Here is a 16,925-nt window from a genome sequence, read left to right on the forward strand (position 1 = left end):
ACTTTCTTTTCTTCCCTCTCCCATTCCTTTCGCCTTCTAAAACTGACACAGAGAGCACGGCTTGCCCTGAGAAACTTGCAGGTGGTGAGCAGATGGCAAGTACGAGGCAGTCGTGTGTGTTGACGTAAGTGTGGGATGTGTGGGAATGCGAGAGGCGACAGTAGCTCATTCATGTGGGGAGTGGGGCTCAGCAATGGTAACCAAGGGAGCTTTGGGGAAGAGGGGTCATTGGTAGTCACCTTAAATGAAAGGAGTCAAAGGAGTCAGCTAAGTTTCTATTAGTTTCTATTAGTTTCCACTCCTGTCTCACTGGTACCACCGTGAATATCTAACATTAATCCTGGTTCTCCACGTTCCTGCCAGAGACAGTCATCCATCCACCCACCCATCCATCCATCCACCCATCCATCCACCCATGCATGCATACACATGTACATCCATTTGACAGTTTATTCAATCATTTATTCATCCTTCTAATGATCCTTCCATCTTCCCATCTATTGCACACTATCTATGAAGGCCCTACTCTCTGCAGCATTCTGAAGGCACAAATATTAATAACACAAGATTCTAGCTTTCAGGGTGCACATAGTCTAGTGGCTAGCTGAACAACTTAAAAATAGATAACGATACAGTGCAATAAGTGTTTAAAGTATGCCTGTATAAATGTCTCTTTTACCCAAAAGGCCTTACCTGATCACCTAGTCTGAAACAGGTTCTAGTTATTACTCTTTTTCATAATAATCTTTTTATTTTCTGTTAGAGCATTTATCATGATTTGTTATTATATAGTTAATAGTACGTTTACTTGCTTAATATCTGTCTTCCCCCATTGACTGGAAGCTCCACGGGTATAAGTTCTATGCCTGCTTTGCCTATTCCTGAATACTCAACATGTGGTCTACGTGTGGCGTACTGCAGGCCTGTGGGAGACATTCACCAAATGAATTAATAAATATGCACTGATCATACCCAGGAATGATCCTTTCTTGCACTAAACCGGTGGTTCTCAAAGTGTGATCCTGGGACCAGCAGCATCGCTTACTAGAAATGAACATTCTTGACCCCACCTGTTGGTTCACAAACTGGCCCTGTACACAGAAGGCAGAGAGAAAGAGACCAAAGAATGAGGCAGACTTCTACAGATGGGTAGGTGGCAGGTTTCATAAGCAAGGGAACTTACTTACAAGACTTGGCTTTTGAGGCCACAAGAGAAGTACATCTCTGTACCCACCCACCTAATCTTAAAATGTTTATACAGAAGCCTTAACTGGGTTCAGCCCTGTCTTCAGTCCAGGTGGTCTCAGCAACACCTTACTCTCTCAAAGCTGCATCCTTGGAATGGATCCCACAGTGAAAACGGTGGGCAGAATGTACATTCCCAGGACAGGGGAGGGGGTGAGGAGCCTCCCATTGCTGGGGTCCTGCTTGAGGATCAACCAGAAGTCACGTCCTCTCAAGTACCTCCCCCCACCCCACCCCACCCCACACCAGAATTAGAATTGGAAACTTAGAAAGTAGCAATCCACATTTAAGCCTCCTGGGTGATTCTGATGCATGCTGAGGTTTGGGAACACTGTACTGAATTAATGAATAACTGGCAATTCCAGTCTACTTTCTACATCTATAGATTTCAGCACAGAGACAAGAGTAATTGTGTCTGGACTGGGGAATACTTCATGGAGAAAGTGATATTTTCAAGGAAGCCTTGAGCTAGATGAGCCAGAGAAAGGCAATTCAGGCTGAGAACTGTATAACCAAAGGCATGGATTAGCCTGGCCTTTGAAGGGCTCTGTAAGTAGTGTGCATGGCAGGGAATGTTATGAGATGAGGATGGAGATGTAAGCAGGGGTCTTGAATGCCAGCTTTCAAGCGAGGAGGTAACGTGTACTCCACTTCCCTCCCTTCGGCTGTCCAGACAGGCCTGAGTCAGATTTCCCTGAACTCACTTCCCACCCCTTCCGGCCTTTCTCCTCCCTCCTTCCCCTCCTCTCTCTTCTCTCATCTCCCTTCCCTTGAGGGTGAGACAGCTTGGCTCCCTGGCCAGCCTCACCCCGCCCTCCCCAGGCCAGCCCACTGATGTCAGCTTGGTGGGGCTGTCTGGTTTGAGCTTTGGAGCCAAGCCTGGCCACCTCCCTCCCAGCTTTGTGGGAAAGCCCAGGACGCTGATCCGCTCACGTAGCTCACTGAGGGCTCAAGGGAAAAAAATCTCTTCCTCTGGAGACATCTTGCTCTGGAGGAGGGAACAGTGGTGTCAGAGCCAGGGTTTCTCAGGACCCAGGCTTACGTCATAGCACCTCCAGGGGACTGGCTCCAGGCCCTCTCCTTGCCTAGTGACTCACAGCAGGCCTGGTCTCCAGGGTCCTCAATCCAATTATGCGTGGAGGTGATGAAGCTGGTAATAGCCTTAATGCCAATAGGTACTATGTACCCAGCACTTAGTGTGTTAGCGCCATGAGTCACCAACACCTTGTAGCTCTCAACTTTATGCAACTCCATAATATTTTTCAATGCCATTTTTATTTTATTTAGTATTTTATTTATTTGAGAGAGAGACCAAGAGAGCCAGTGAGAGAGCACAAGCAGGGGGAGGGGCAGAGGGAGAGGGAGAAGCAGGCTCCCTGCTGAGCAGGGAGCCCAATGATGACACTCGATCCCAGGACCCCAGGACCATGACCTGAACTAAAGACAGACGCTTCACTGACTGAGCCACCCAGGTGCCCCCCTTCAATGCCACTTTTAGCATTCATAGATAATATCACCAACCTGCATCACAGTTTCATAAAATTAAACAAAAAAAAAAATGCTACAATTAACTTAAAGGAGGAAATAAAAAGTATTTAAAATACAAGGATATACATTCTGTGCTTGCTTGGGCAGCACATGTACTAAAATGGAACAATACAGAGAAGATTAGCAGGGCCCCTGTGCAAGGACAACATGCAAATCTGTGAGGTGTTCAATATAGAAACGTTTGGACAGACCACAACCGGCAGGTATAATGAAGCAGTCATTCCCGCTGAATGGACAACTACGAACCCATACTGATACAGATATGTTACATTATTGGCTCCAGTAACCAGCACTGTTGCCATTCAGTTATGATTTCTGCAGTGGTGAACTCTCCTGCTGAAGTTCCAAATAAAACACAGTCCGAACTTCCCTTGATTGACATGGTACCCTGCTGTCTTCGGTTCGTCCCTTCAGATTCATTCTCCCCCACTTCCCTTCCCTGCTCTTGGCCCCTCTGATTTCCTGTTGGGTTTGGCCAATGAAAGCCCTGACAGGAGATGGGGTGAGGGAGGGAAGAGAGATTGGGGTTTTTATCTTTCTGCCTACCTTCTTGTCTATATCCCTCATCCTAAGATCACTGCTCTTCTCAAGGTAGCTACGGTGGGTTGAATGAAAGCCCCCCAAAGCTATGTCTGTGGGGCGACCTGATACGGTGGGGGCCAGCACAGGCAGTGAAAGAATTCACCCCAGGCCGAACAAAGGAGATAGAAGGTTACTGAATACACTGCAAGGGACAGCAGGCAGGACAGCAGAGGAGAGACTGTCTGCCAGGAGGCAGTGGTGGGGGCCTGTCATTAAGCAGGGAAGGTGAGGAGGTATGGGAATATATGGAATTTTCCATTTTTGGTACCTGTGCCCAGTTGTAAGCAGGCCATTGGTCAGCTAGGGCTTGTGGATATTTTGAGGTGGGTCACCTGATGGGCCTGTTTGCATTCAGCCCAGGGGTCACTGTGGGCCCTTTTACCTTTCTCAGGTTTCCATTGCTCAAGGGTGTTGCCTAAAAGCAGCCTCTACAATGTCCACATTCTAACTTCTGGAACCTGTGGATGTAGCCTTATTTGGAGAGAGGATTTTGCAGATGTAATTAAGGCTCTCGAGATGTGATTGCCCCTAGATGATCTGGGCGGACCCTAAATTCAATTACAGTGCCTTTATAAGAGACAGAATGGAAGACACAGAGAAGAGGAGATAGCCATGTAAAGTGAGAAGTATAGGGGTGCCTGGGCAGCTCAGTCGCTGAAGCGTCTGCCTTCGGCTCTGATCATGATCCCAGGATGCTGGGATCGGAGCCTGCTTGGAGCGGGGGGTGGGGGGTGGGTGGGGGGTGGGGGGTGTGGGGGGGGTGTGGGTGTGTCCCTGCTCCCTGTTCCCTGCTCAGCAGGGAGCCTACTTCATCCTCTCCCTCTGCCACTCTCCCTGCTGGTCCGCTCTCTTTCTGTCTGTCAGATAAATAAATAACAATCTTTAAGAAAAAAAAAAAAGACAGAAGCAGAGACGGAGTGATGCAGCCAACTGAGGAAGGCTGGGAGCCTCCTGAAGCTGGAAGAGGCCAGGAAGGATTCTCCCTTAGGGCCTTTGGAGTCACTGTGACCCTACTGCTGCCTTGATTTTAGACTTTCGGCCTTGAGAATTGTGAGAATAGATTTCCGTTGTTGTTGTTGTGTTGTTGTTTTTTTTTCTTAAAGATTTTATTTATTTATTGGACAGAGAGAGACTCAGCGAGAGAGAGAACACCAGCAGGGGGAGTGGGAGAGGGAGAAGCAGGCTTCCCACTGAGCAAGGAGCCCCATGGGGGGCTCGATGCCAGGACCCTGGGATCATGACCTGAGCCAAAGGCAGATGCTTAATGACTGAGCCACCCAGGAGCCCCTAGATTTCTGTTGTTTGAAGCCACCAAGGTTGTGGTAATTTGTTGTGGCAGCCTGGGGGATCTCATACTCCCAGCAACACTTCTCCCCTCTCAGGTTCTGGTAATCTTGCCTCTGCTCACATCTTGGATATAGTGGTGGTGACAGCTGTGCCACTGCCGGACCTGGGTGTCTGCCCTATCCTGTCGCTTCCCCTCACCTGTCCACACCTTTGTAATTAGTTATTTTGCAAATCAACCCCTCGCTGAATTATCCTAACTTGAGCGCTCTGACTTCCTGTCAGGGCCCTGACAGTTACATAGGGCAAATACACTCCGGGAACAATCAATTGATGCTAAAACCATGCAAAAATACTTTGTGGCTCTTTGTAAAACAGAGTTCAGTGTCTAGGCTCACAAATTGTAATGATAGATGTAACACTGTCAGACAGATGAAAGTTCCGTGGACCACATGAAAGCTGTGAGGGAGGAGCGACAGCCTGTCATGGTATAAGAGTGTCCTAAGCATCACAGGACACCTAGCAGCTCTAGTTAGAAGGGCTCCACAGTCTGTGACATCATTCTGTTGAGACCCACTGATTATGTAATATCTTATTTAAACCCTACAATGGTATATTTTTTAAAAAGATTATTTATTTATTTATTTAACAGAGATAGAGACAGCCAGCAAGAGAGGGAACACAAGCAGGGGGAGTGGGAGAGGAAGAAGCAGGCTTGCAGCGGAGGAGCCTGATGTGGGGCTTGATCCCAGGACTCTGGGATCACGCCCTGAGCTGAAGGCAGACGCTCAACAACTGTGCCACCCCAGCGCCCCCCCTACAATGGCATTTTGACTGGATACCATCTCTATTTTACACATGTGGAAATAGGCTCAAACAGACAAACCTGCTTGGGTCTGTCTGGGGGGTGGGATCTGGGGTTCAGACTCAGCTATGACTGGATTTAAGGCCTGTGTTCCTAATCACAAAGCTGTACTACCCCTTTGTAGTTTGGGTCTTTGTCAGGGTCAAAGGGCAGAGACAGTGCTAGAGGAGATCAGGTCTAACTCATCAGAGGGGCACCTGGTGGCGGAGTCACTTAAGCATCTGGCTCTTGGTTTCAGCTCAGGCCCTGATCTCAGGATCTTGAGACTGAGTCCTGAGCAGGGTCTGCTTAAGACCCTCTCCGTCTTCCTCTGTCCCTCCCCCACTGTGGTGTGCACGCGTGCGCACACACTCTCTCTCAAATAAATAAATAAATCTAAAAAAAAAAAGTCTAACTCATCATAGAGAAGAGGGGCTCCATCAAAGATGTGCCAGTCTGGGAATGCTATGCTATATATAATAATATATAACTTCATAATCTCAGTGGCTTCACACAGTAAATATTTATTCCTTGCTCCAGTAAAGTCCAATGCAGACACAATTTAATATGTGCTTAATGCTTTGGTATTTACAACACCCTTTTATACCCACATAATCTCATCTGATATCAGAATATGGGACAGTTATCTTCAATCAGAGTGTTTGAGTGAGTGAATGAATAAATGATTGGATGAATGACTTGAGGACTACTTAGTGAAGAGAAACTGAGTTATGAGAGGGCTTTTAGGGTTACACCAATGAGGACTTTTGTCCAGCCATTAGTAAGAGAGATCCAAAACAACAGTGGCCTAAATAAGACAGAGGCTTATTTTCCTCTCACAGGATAAACCGTCTTCAGGCAGGCCAGGCTTGGATGGGGACTCTACAGTCTCAGAAGCTGGAATCCTGTCTTCTGCTCTGCCATCCTTAGCACTGGACTTCAACTAACAGATGAAAATGACTGCTGGAGCTCTACCCATCAAGTTCATGTCCCAGAGATAAATAAGCAAGAACAGGGGAAAGGACAAATGGGTACTTGCTAGCTAAGTGAACCCCTTTAAGCAGCCTTCTAAAAACCCTACCCAATCACTTCCACTGACTTCTCATTAGCCATCCCCATCTGCAAGGAAGGTTGGGAAATGTGGTTTTATTAGCCAGCCACATTGCTGCTCCCAACATAGGAGTAAGAAAGGTGAGGATAATGGCTATTAGGATGAAATCTAGCAATTCTCCACCAAAAGGGGAATGAATGAAAGGCAGCATTCTGTGTTTCTCCGCTTGCAATATCTCGACAAGGAATAGAAGAGTCTGGACAAGAGGGGGTGGTGCCTGCTGGGCTGCTTTCAGGCAAAAGGAAAGAGTCTTCTTACCAGTGTATTAGCTGGGGGCCCAAAGTAGGGGTAGGTGAGAAACCAGGACCCTTAACTGAAGTGCTGCTTTCTCTCCAGAGGATGCTGACTTCATGATAGAGTTATCATGCATGCCCTTCTTCTGGACTGGGATGTTCTCCGTTCTTTACATCTTAATTCCCAACTCCTTCCACTCAACTCCTGTTCATTCCTTCAGTTCTCAGCTTGTATGTTCTCATAATCTTGTTATAAGTTCTCATAAACCTGGATTTTATCAGGTTTAGTATCGTATAGTACTTGTTCCAGGTCTACCCTGCCCCAGCCTTTTATCCCCCCTCCAAATACAAGGTCCCTGAGGGTAGATATTATGTCTCTCCTATTCATCATTGGATCTCCAGCACCTTGCATGGTACCCGAACATAGTAGTTGCACCAGAAGAATGCACTTGAATGAATAAATGTAACTGAGAAGAAAGTTCATATTATTCCTTAGCTTTTTTGGATTGTAAATAACAACATCCACCTGCACTATCAAGGAGAAAGTTAATTATAATGATACGGGGACTGTCACAGAGACAGGGACTAGATTACAGCCTGGCCTCAGGAATGGAGCAGAGCCAGAAACTCAGATGTCCCAGGAGGCTCCTCATCTTTTGTTCTCTTTCATCAGACCAGTTTCTCCTGCTTGTTAGTTCTCCACAGTGAGGAAAATACAGCTGTCAAGAAAACCTCAGAGCTATATGTCATTGGACCAATCAGCGGGAGAGAAGTTAAGATAGCTCTTCCTCTCTCATCTCTATCTCTTCAAAATTCCAAGCACAAAAATTATTGCTGGGACGCCTGGGTGGCTCAATCAGATAAGTGCCTGCCTTTGGCTCAGGCATGATCTCAGGGTCCTGGGATCGAGCCCTGCTTCATGCTCCCTGCTTGGCGGGAAGCCTGCTTCTCCCTCTGCCTGCCGCTCCCCTGCTTGTGCTCTCTCTCTCTCTCTGACAAATAAATAAATAAATAATCTTAAAAAAAAAAAAGATTCTCTCTCTCCCCCTCTCTCTGCCCCCAGATCGTGCTCTCTTGCTCTCTAAAAAAAATTAAAAAATAAATAAAAAAAATAATTTCCCATGCTTCATGTTATCTTTATTAGGTCTTTGATTACTTAAGAAAACTCTATTTTAAAGTTTCTAATAGTTCTTTATTAAAGAGCTAAGGTTTTTTAAAACTATGTAATTTTCTGTATTTGTCTTTGAAATAGTCATATTGTCTAAATCTTTAATTATCACTTAATTATTCTACAGGATTTCTGGAACATCTCAAAAGATTTGTTGTCTCTTCTTATAAAAAAAGAGACTAGGTTTATCTGACATGTTAAATTACATGGGAAGGACTGTCAAATAAGCTATGTGTCACCTTCTTAGGTTATATTTGTATGGCCATATATTATTAATATAAGCGTTGTAGAAATTGTATGAAATTCCCAAAATCTGATACATCCCGGTATAATGTCATCAGTCACAACTCCAGTTATCATCTTAAAATGTTGTATGCTGCAGAGATCATCAAATTACCTTGTCAATTGTGTTTAAGTGAACTATCATCAGATCTTTAATCATGACCATTTTTAAGTCTTTGGTCAGTCAGTTATTCTTTTATTCTGATATTTTTTCTAAAAGCTTTTGCAAGCAGCTATGATCCAAAAATGCTTTATCTTTATCCATAAATCATTCATGGAAGGGACTCTGACAACTCCTCTAGATTGCAGGTTTCTTGTAACTTTAAGGGTTAGAACTCCCAGAACTCGAATGAAAAAATAAAACAATTCATAAAACTGCTAACTCAGGACCAAGCAAAACAAGAATTAATTACATGGGGCTGAATAAACTGATGAAGATGATTATAATTTTTATCACTGGTTTGTTTTCCAGATTTAAGAAGACTTCTCCTCTTTTTTCTTAAGTGATCCGTGACTGGCTGCAAGTTGGCAAAGTATACTCATGGCAAAGGAATTGAAGCATTAATCTTTTCTCCCTACCTGATCCTGCCAGAATTCAGAAACTCTTGAGTGTTCTTATTTTCACAGCAATATACCTATTTGCCTAAGTTCAGTAAGAATCTTGTGACAGGGACACAACTGGAAATATTGGTTATTTTACCAAGGCTTTGACTGGAATGTCATATTTGAGAGTGATGAGCACAGATTAAGATATAACCAGATAGCTTTAAGGAAGTAAGTTGACTTTAAAGGGCCAATGTTTATTAAGCCCCCTTTTGGGAACCCATCTGGCACCTTGGTTTAAGGGTTTCCTATCTTACCAGGTGAGTCCTGGCAGACTCAGTCCCCTCAGGATATTTTTGGGACCTCAAACACAGAAGAATTTGTCCAAATGTATAGAAATTCATGTGAAGTCTGATAGTAAGTTCTGGTGTGACTTCCAAGCCTTGAGAGGCTTTTTTAAAAGAATTTTTTAAAATTCTGAGATTCCTTATTAAAGTTCCAGCAAAGCAATTTTTGAAAAAGATTTTATTTGTTTATTTTTGTGATAGAGAGTGTGCATAAATGGGGGGGGGAGAACAGAGGGAGAAGCAGACTCCCCGCTGAGCAGGGAGCCCAATGTGGGGCTCGATCCCAGGACCCTGGGATCATGACTCGCTCCAAAGGCAGACACTTAACCGACTGAACCACCCAGGCGACCCTAGACTGTGAAACTTCTTGAAGAATTTTTAAAGGTGGGGAATGAAGGGTAGCAGAATGTGCTATGCCAAAATACGATTACAGGACTTCAGGACACGTTACCCCAAAATATGGTGCTTTGGTGTAATGATTGTTTTGAGCTGTTGACACTTGAAAAACAGCAAATGCAGGGAGAGTGTTTTCTGAATTTCCCTTGTCTGTCTAAAGACAGATGCCTCCAAAAGGAACCCAACTGTCATAAATCCCCACCCCAGGAATTTCATAAACAAGGGAAGATTGACTCTTGTCATAAGAGAGAAGACTAGAAGTTAACAGCACACTCAGGACAACTTTGTCACAAAACATCATATCTCTCATACCTGTTCTTCTAAAGACCCATTCATCTTTGGTAAAAATCATGTCCTCTCCCCTACCAGGTCTGCATCCTCCCTCCCTTGTCCCAGTTAAGATGGCATTTAGTCCCAAATCCTAAGCCACCTCAGGAGCTTACTCATTTCCCCCTGGGTATCTCCCATGTATATATGAGGTATACATGTTAATAAAGTTCTGTTTGTTTTTCTTTTGTTAATCTGTTTTTTCTCTCTTTTTTTAAAGTAGGCTCTACACCAGACATGGGGCTCAAACTCATGACCCTGAGATCAAGAGTTGCATGCTCTACAGACTAAACCAGCCAGGCAAACCTAACCTGTCTATTATTGCAGGGGTCTCAGCCAAGAATGCAGAAAAGTAGAGGGGGAATTGTTTCTCCTCCCTGGAACATTTACAAATTTTAATTCAATCTCTCCCACTTACCTCATTCATTCCTATCTATCAATTAATCAGTTAGTTCTCTATCCTGGGTGCCAGGAATTTAAAAATTGAGTGAGACACCAAAGGTGGGAGCAGGGGTAAATAGATACATTTAAAAACACATTAAAAAAAAAAAAGAAAGGAAGGACAGAGGAAGGAAGGAAGAAATTACCATAAAGTATGATAAATGCTATTAAGAGAGACAGGTTTAGGGGCGCCTGGATGGCTTAGTCGTTAAGCGTCTGCCTTTGGCTCAGGGTGTGATCCTGGGGTCCTAGGATCGAGCCCTGCATCGGGCTCCCTGCTCCGCTGGGAGCCTGCTTCTCCCTCTCCCACTCCGCCTGCTTGTGTTCCCTCTCTCGCTGGCTGGTTGTCTCTCTGTCAAATGAATAAATAAAATCTTAAAAAAAAAAAAAAAAAAAGAGAGAGAGAGAGACAGGTTTAGGGGACTATGAGAGCTCGGCAGAGTGGTACATCACTCAGATGACCAAGGAGACGGGGTAAGAAGATGGTACCTACACTACCTCTTTAAGAATGAATAATTGTTGGGGCATCTGGGTGGCACAGTCAGTTAAGTGTCTGACTTTGGCTCAGGTCATGATCTCGGGTCCGATCTTGGGGTCTGATCTTGGGGTCCTGGGATCAAGCCCTGAGACGTGCTCTGCTCAGCGGGGAGTCTGCTTCTTCCTCCCCCTCTGCCCCTCCCCTTGCTCATATGCACACTCTGTCAAATAAATAAAATCTTAAAAAAAAAAAAAAGACTCTCTTCTCTCCCCTGCCCCTCCCCACCTCTAAAATAAATACATCTTTAAAATAAAAAAAAAAAGAATAATTGTTAATTAGTCAGATGAGAAGAAAAGAGGAAAGAGAAGGATGGATGAAACCGGATGAAAGAGATTGCTTAATAAAGCCAATTAGATCTTCAAAACAAAACAAAGAATGACACCCGGGTAGCTTGGGTGATGGGCAAATACGGTGCCAGTTGCTAAAACAGATAAGACCAGAAAAGGGACAGATAAAAAAGAAAAGGAATTGATTAGGTCTTAGATATGCTGAGTCTCAGATGCTAGATATATAGGGAAAGATGACCAACAGGACTTCCAAAGAGTGTTCTAGGAACCTGATTTCCAGGAGATATTAATATTCCAGGGAGAAGGGGAGGGGGTAGACGGTGGAAGGCTGTATTAGCTCAGATTCCCTGGGAAACAGAGCCGGAGGCAAGCATTATATGGTGATGCCTTTTATGAAGGTGCAGACCCTAAGCCTCAAGAATGATGTAAAAGAAGTGAGGCAGGGAGGGACAGGAAACAATGTAAGATGCACGGAGGAGCAGCTGGTGGGCCACAGAACTACACTGTTGGCTACAGTTCAAGAAAAGCAAAAGGTTAGAGCTCCAGGACTCAGGCAGCGGTAACAGAAACTGAGAAAACAGATTGTATTCAATACAGGTGTCAAATAATTTTAAGAAGTATTGGGTATTACATGCCCCCTCTTGGAAATTTGCAATGCATTTTAGCACATTAACAGTTCTGGAAATAACTCAGCAAAGACATAAATTTCATTTTATTTAACACAGTATTTCTCAAACTTATTTGACCACAGCAGCTTTCTTTCCTGCCCCGCTCATCTGTAGAACTCAGTTCTGGTCAGCTGTGGCTACTGCAAGTCTGGAGCAAAGGAGACAGTACGGATTGGAGGTAGGGATTTGAGAGGCATACAGGTAGTGTTTGAAGGCCAGAGGATGGAGGAGATCATCCAGGGAAAGTCTGTAGAATGATCCTAAGCCAGAGTCATGGGTTATGCCAATATTAAGGGACAAACACAGGAAGAAGACCCCTTAAGAGAGAAGGAGGAAACAGAAACAGAATTTGGGTAACCAGAGACCATCACTAGGTAAAGCAGAAAGGAATTTATGAACAGGTACAGGCGAGCAGAGGACACCCTAGGACTGAGCAACTCAAAAACCTATCCTAACCATCAGACACTACCCAGGACCTTGTTAGAAATGCAAAATCTTGAGCTCTGACTCCATATCTACCCTTTACCTGTATCCTCGGGTCATTCACATGAACATTAAAGCTTGAGAAGTTCTGGCTTAGAGCCTTGCTGCAAGGAGTGGAGGAGTAGACTAAAATGGAGCTTCCAGAGATACCTGTAAACGTTCAGAATCACCATGCCTCTGCCATCATGATTAAGAAAGAAGCCACAAAAACACTAGTGCTACTGGAAGCTGCTGAACTAGGAAGCTGGTGATCGTGAAATCAGTCGGCCTCCCTCCACACCAGCAAAATTGATGCCTCACCTGCTGCTACTCTCCTCTTCGTTCTAGGATTAAGTCCCATGTAATTTCATTTAAATGGCAGTTCCTAAATCACATGTGGAATGCCAGCTGCAAGGAAGTCTAGGAAGTGTAGCTTCCCAGCTGTAATGTTCTAGAAGGAAGTGGAAAGGGTGAACCAGTCAACAGGATCCATCCTTGGAAGTGTCCTGGAAGGTATGACAGGTGCTGATAGCTATCCTCCAATATCTATTCTACCCTTCATCCATGGTTATAGGATCTTCAGCTTGGCACATGACTGCCCAGAATAAGGACATCTCCCAGCCTCTCTGCAGACAGATATTACCATGTGACTAAGTTTGGGCCAATAATGTAATAGAAATGTCACAAACTAGCTCCCAGGAATCTTTGAGAGACAGGAGGAGCATATCCTTCACACTTTCTTTGTCCCTCACCCTACCATGCTGCTTGGAGCATAGATGACATCATCTTGGACTATGAAGTTGTGGGCTATATCCTGGGGTTGGCAGAGCCAAGCTAGAAAGAGTCTGAGTCCCTGAGAACTTCCTAGGTGAGAGCCACCATCCCTGCTCTGGCAACTTACCTGTGTATATATGAAAGACTAATCAACCATTGTTATTTTGGATCATTCCTGGAAGAACCTAATCCTAGCCAGCACAGATGTGAAAGGCATTGGTTCTTAACATTGGCAATTCACTGATTCCTTTGAGAATGCAATGAACGTCCTGGACCATCCCCCTAAAAAGATGCACATCTGTACAACTCTTTGTATAATGATTCCAAGGACTGCATGTTGTTTTTTCCTGAAGACAGTCTAAGGACTCATGGAGCCCTGGTTAAGAACCCCCAGAGTTGAGATTTCCAAGAAGAAAGGATTATAATCAAAAGTCAAATGGCTCAGAGTAAAAGTAAGAACCAAGAAGTGGTCCCTGGTCCTATCTGCTGATGTCATTGGTAGAAGTGGTTTCAGTGGGGTAGGGTAGAGTGGGGCAGAAACTAGACTACAGAGTTCTGGGAGAATGATAATCAAGAAAGTGGAGGCAGCAAGTATTGGTGTGTGTGTGTGTGTGTGTGTGTGTGTGTTTAAGATTTTATTTATTTGAGAGAGAGAGACAGCCAGCGAGAGAGGGAACACAAGCAGAGGGAGTGGGAGAGGAAGAAGCAGGCTCCCAGCAGAGGAGCCTGATGTGGGGCTCGATCCCAGAATGCCGGGATCACGCCCTGAGCCGAAGGCAGACGCTTAACGACTGAGCCACCCAGGCGCCCCAGCAAGTATTGTTAACCATTTGGAGTAGCCTGGCCCCGAAGATGGTGGTGGCTGGGAGATGGTGGAGGCCATGGGCTCCAGAGAGGGTTTTCCTGGTTTTCCTCTGCTTTGGGACCAGACCAGCCAGAGTGAGGGTGATTTGGGATATCCAATACCATTCCATGTTGCGGCCCATCTGGTAGCCTATTTTTTTTTTCACTGCCTTGGAAATGTTGGTACTGTCTCAGAAAGGAGGGGAAAGTGGGATCCTGGGAATAGAAGACGTTCCTGAGGGATTGAAGCTAGAAGATGATTTGTGCTCAGCCAGAGTAGATGCTATTAAGTCCTTCCTCTTCAGACACTCCACACTAGGATGCCTCTGGGCATTCTTCAATGAGAAGGCTGTCCCCTCTGGCCCCTCTCTTCCCACCTCTGGTGTTGCTGCTGTAGCTGGATCCCAGACCTGAAACCAGTGCGTCCAATAGCCTTGGCATACCCGTGGAGCTAATGTTAAAACGAACACAGCTTGTCCTCTGGAGAGGAAAGGCAACTACATCATGTGTCCTGGTTTCTCTTCTTCCCGGGAAGTTCTTTCATGTTTTTCTGCAACCAGACTGGCATTCCTGATGTGCCTCCATGATTTTCTCCCCCAGTACTTCCCCCAGTGCCTCCTCTGGGATCCCAGGCTTTTCCCATTCCTGCAGCCTGAGCTGTTCGTCCGCATCATTCCCTGAGTACACAGGTCACTTAGTCCTCTCTCTCCTTTACAACATCCTTTCAAATGATAGAGACACCTTCCCAATCAAAGATTTACTGTGCAAGCACCTTCCCCAGCTTCCCATGGTGGTGAAATTAGACAAAGTCTAATCACATGCGGGAAACTGGAGACAGAAATGGCTCAGATTTACACTAGAGCCCCAGGCAACAACACCAGCAGAGGGGGCCTATCAAAGAGGCTCTGCTCCAAGGGGCCTACCTTTTGTGGAGACACAAAGTGCTCACTTATCTCCTATCTTGGGAGGAAATGAGGGTCCTCACTGGGGCCTTGCACTTGCCAGTTAGCCAATTGCTGAGCCAAACTGTTGTGTTTTAGTAGTCCCTCAAAGGCCTCTGGCATCCGGGGAGAAAGCAAGGGTCCTGGGTCAGAGCCAGAACAGCATTTGCTCTCACCTCTGTAGCTCCCACTTCCCAAGACATGTTCCTGCTGCTCTGGACCGTGGCGACTTTCAGGGAGGAGACTAGGCTTACAAAGTGGAAATTGTCCAACAAAACTTGTAAACATCCCACCTGTACCCCTCCCGCTTCCCACCCCCTGGGGCCCCAGTGTTTGAAAACAAAGCTTAGCAGCCACTGAAAGCCTTGACCATCAATAAGAGCTGAGCCGAACAGGTGGGGCTGGTTCCTTAGGGCCTCCTCCTCCTCCTCCCCTGACCAGTATTTCCTGGGTGAGAAGGAAGAACTCAGCAAAAGGAATTTGCTTCCCCAGAATTTTAGTAAGATGCTTAGAAAGAAATATGGGCTCTGGCCTCTGAAAAGCCTGAGTCCCAATCCAATCCCTGCCACTTACGTGTTGTGTGACTTTCCCTTAACTTTTCTGAGCTTCCACTGATTTTCTCAACTGTAAAATAAGGATTAAAATTCCCCTTATATAAAGTTGTAGGAATTAAATGAAATAATGCATGCACAGTTCCTGGCTTTTTTTAATTGTTACTAACCTGCTTGAAGATGGAGCCTCTACATAACTTGTTTCCCATTTTCAGAAATCCTCTTCTCTCTGGTCTCAGCTTACCTTTCTCCTCTTCCCTCATTTCTCTCCCCAGTACCTGCAAAGATCTCCTAGGTCCCTATTATTCAAAGGTCCAGGGCGAGAAGCCTCACCTAAGAGCTTGTTAGACATAGACTCTCAGGCCTACCCCAGATCCTCTGAGTCTGAATCTGCATTTGGAGAAGATACCTAAGTTTTTCTCTGTGCATATTACAGTTTGAAAAGCACTTGCACTGGGTCATCACTTGCTGCCTTTTTTTTTTTTTAAGATTTTATTTATTCATTTGGGAGAGAGAGAGAGGGAGCACCAACTGGGGGAGGGGCATAGGGAGAGGGACAAGCAGGTTCCTTGCTCAAGCATGGGAAATTATTTTGATTAAACACAGAACCTTTGTTTTCTAGACAGATTATTTAAAAGGTAAAGAAAAACCTTTCACAATCTCTTATCAAGTGCAGGCCAATAAAACAGGACCACTATCTTACACCATGTACAAAAATGAAATAAAAATGGATTAAAGACTTGAATGTAAGACCTGAAACCATAAAACTCCTAGAAGAAAACATAGGCAGTAAGTTCCCTGACACGGGTCTTGGTGATTTTTTTTTTTTTTTTTTTAAGATTTGACCCTAAAAGCAAAGGCAACAAAAGCATGAATAAACAAATGGGATTAAACTCAAAAGCCCCTGCACAGCAAAGGAAACCATCAACACAATTAAAAGGCAACCTACTGAATGAGAGAAAATATTTGCATATTATATGTCTGATAAGGGGTAAATACCCAAAATATACAAAGAACTCATATAACTCAGCACCAAAAATACCCAAACAATCTGATAAAAAATAGGCACAGAATCTAAATAACATTTTTCCAAAGAAGAAATACAGATGGCCAACAGGTACAGGAAAAGGTGCTCAACACCACTAATCAGGGAAGTTTAAATCAAAACCACAACGAGGGACGCTTGGGTTGGCTCAGTGGGTTGAGCATCTGCCTTCATCTCAGGTTATGATCCCAGGGTCCTGGGATTGAACCCCACAGTGGGCTCCTTGCTCAGTGGGGAGTCTGCTTCTCCCTCTCCCTCTGCCTGCTGCTCCCCATGCTTGTGCTCTTTCTCTCTCTCTCTGTGTCAAGTAAATAAATAATAATAAAATCTTAAAAAAAGAAAAACAAAGTACAATGAGATATTACCTCATACCTGTTAGAATAGCTATTACCAAAAAGTGAAGAAACAAGTGTCGGGGAGGATGTGAGAAAAGGGAGCCCTCGTGCACTGCTGGTGGGAATGTAC

General features: G+C 44.9%; 1 protein-coding gene and 1 non-coding gene across 12 annotated transcripts in view; one reads left to right on the forward strand and one right to left on the reverse strand.

The window, feature by feature from the left end:
* The window catches only part of SPINK4 (serine peptidase inhibitor Kazal type 4), a 67,477-nt gene that overhangs the window by 23,923 nt on the left and 26,629 nt on the right, over window positions 1-16,925 (reverse strand). For 7 of the 11 annotated variants that reach the window (XR_015727435.1, XR_015727436.1, XR_015727434.1 and 4 more), the window contains one exon: window positions 975-1,091. The exons of 3 other annotated variants lie outside the window; for them this stretch is intronic. The gene's annotated coding sequence lies outside the window, so the exon portion shown is untranslated. Of the gene's footprint in view, window positions 1-972; window positions 1,092-16,925 lie in introns of those variants that run through there. One more of the 11 variants, XR_015727428.1, reaches the window with a different exon arrangement.
* On the forward strand, window positions 2,865-2,970 carry LOC123781372 (U6 spliceosomal RNA). Its single transcript, XR_006776706.1, has one exon. It is a non-coding gene; the product is annotated as a U6 spliceosomal RNA (small nuclear RNA).

Source organism: Ursus americanus, chromosome 18, assembly GCF_024610735.1.
Source record: "Ursus americanus isolate L20-20 chromosome 18, mUrsAme1.1.p, whole genome shotgun sequence".
NCBI lineage: Eukaryota > Metazoa > Chordata > Mammalia > Carnivora > Ursidae > Ursus > Ursus americanus.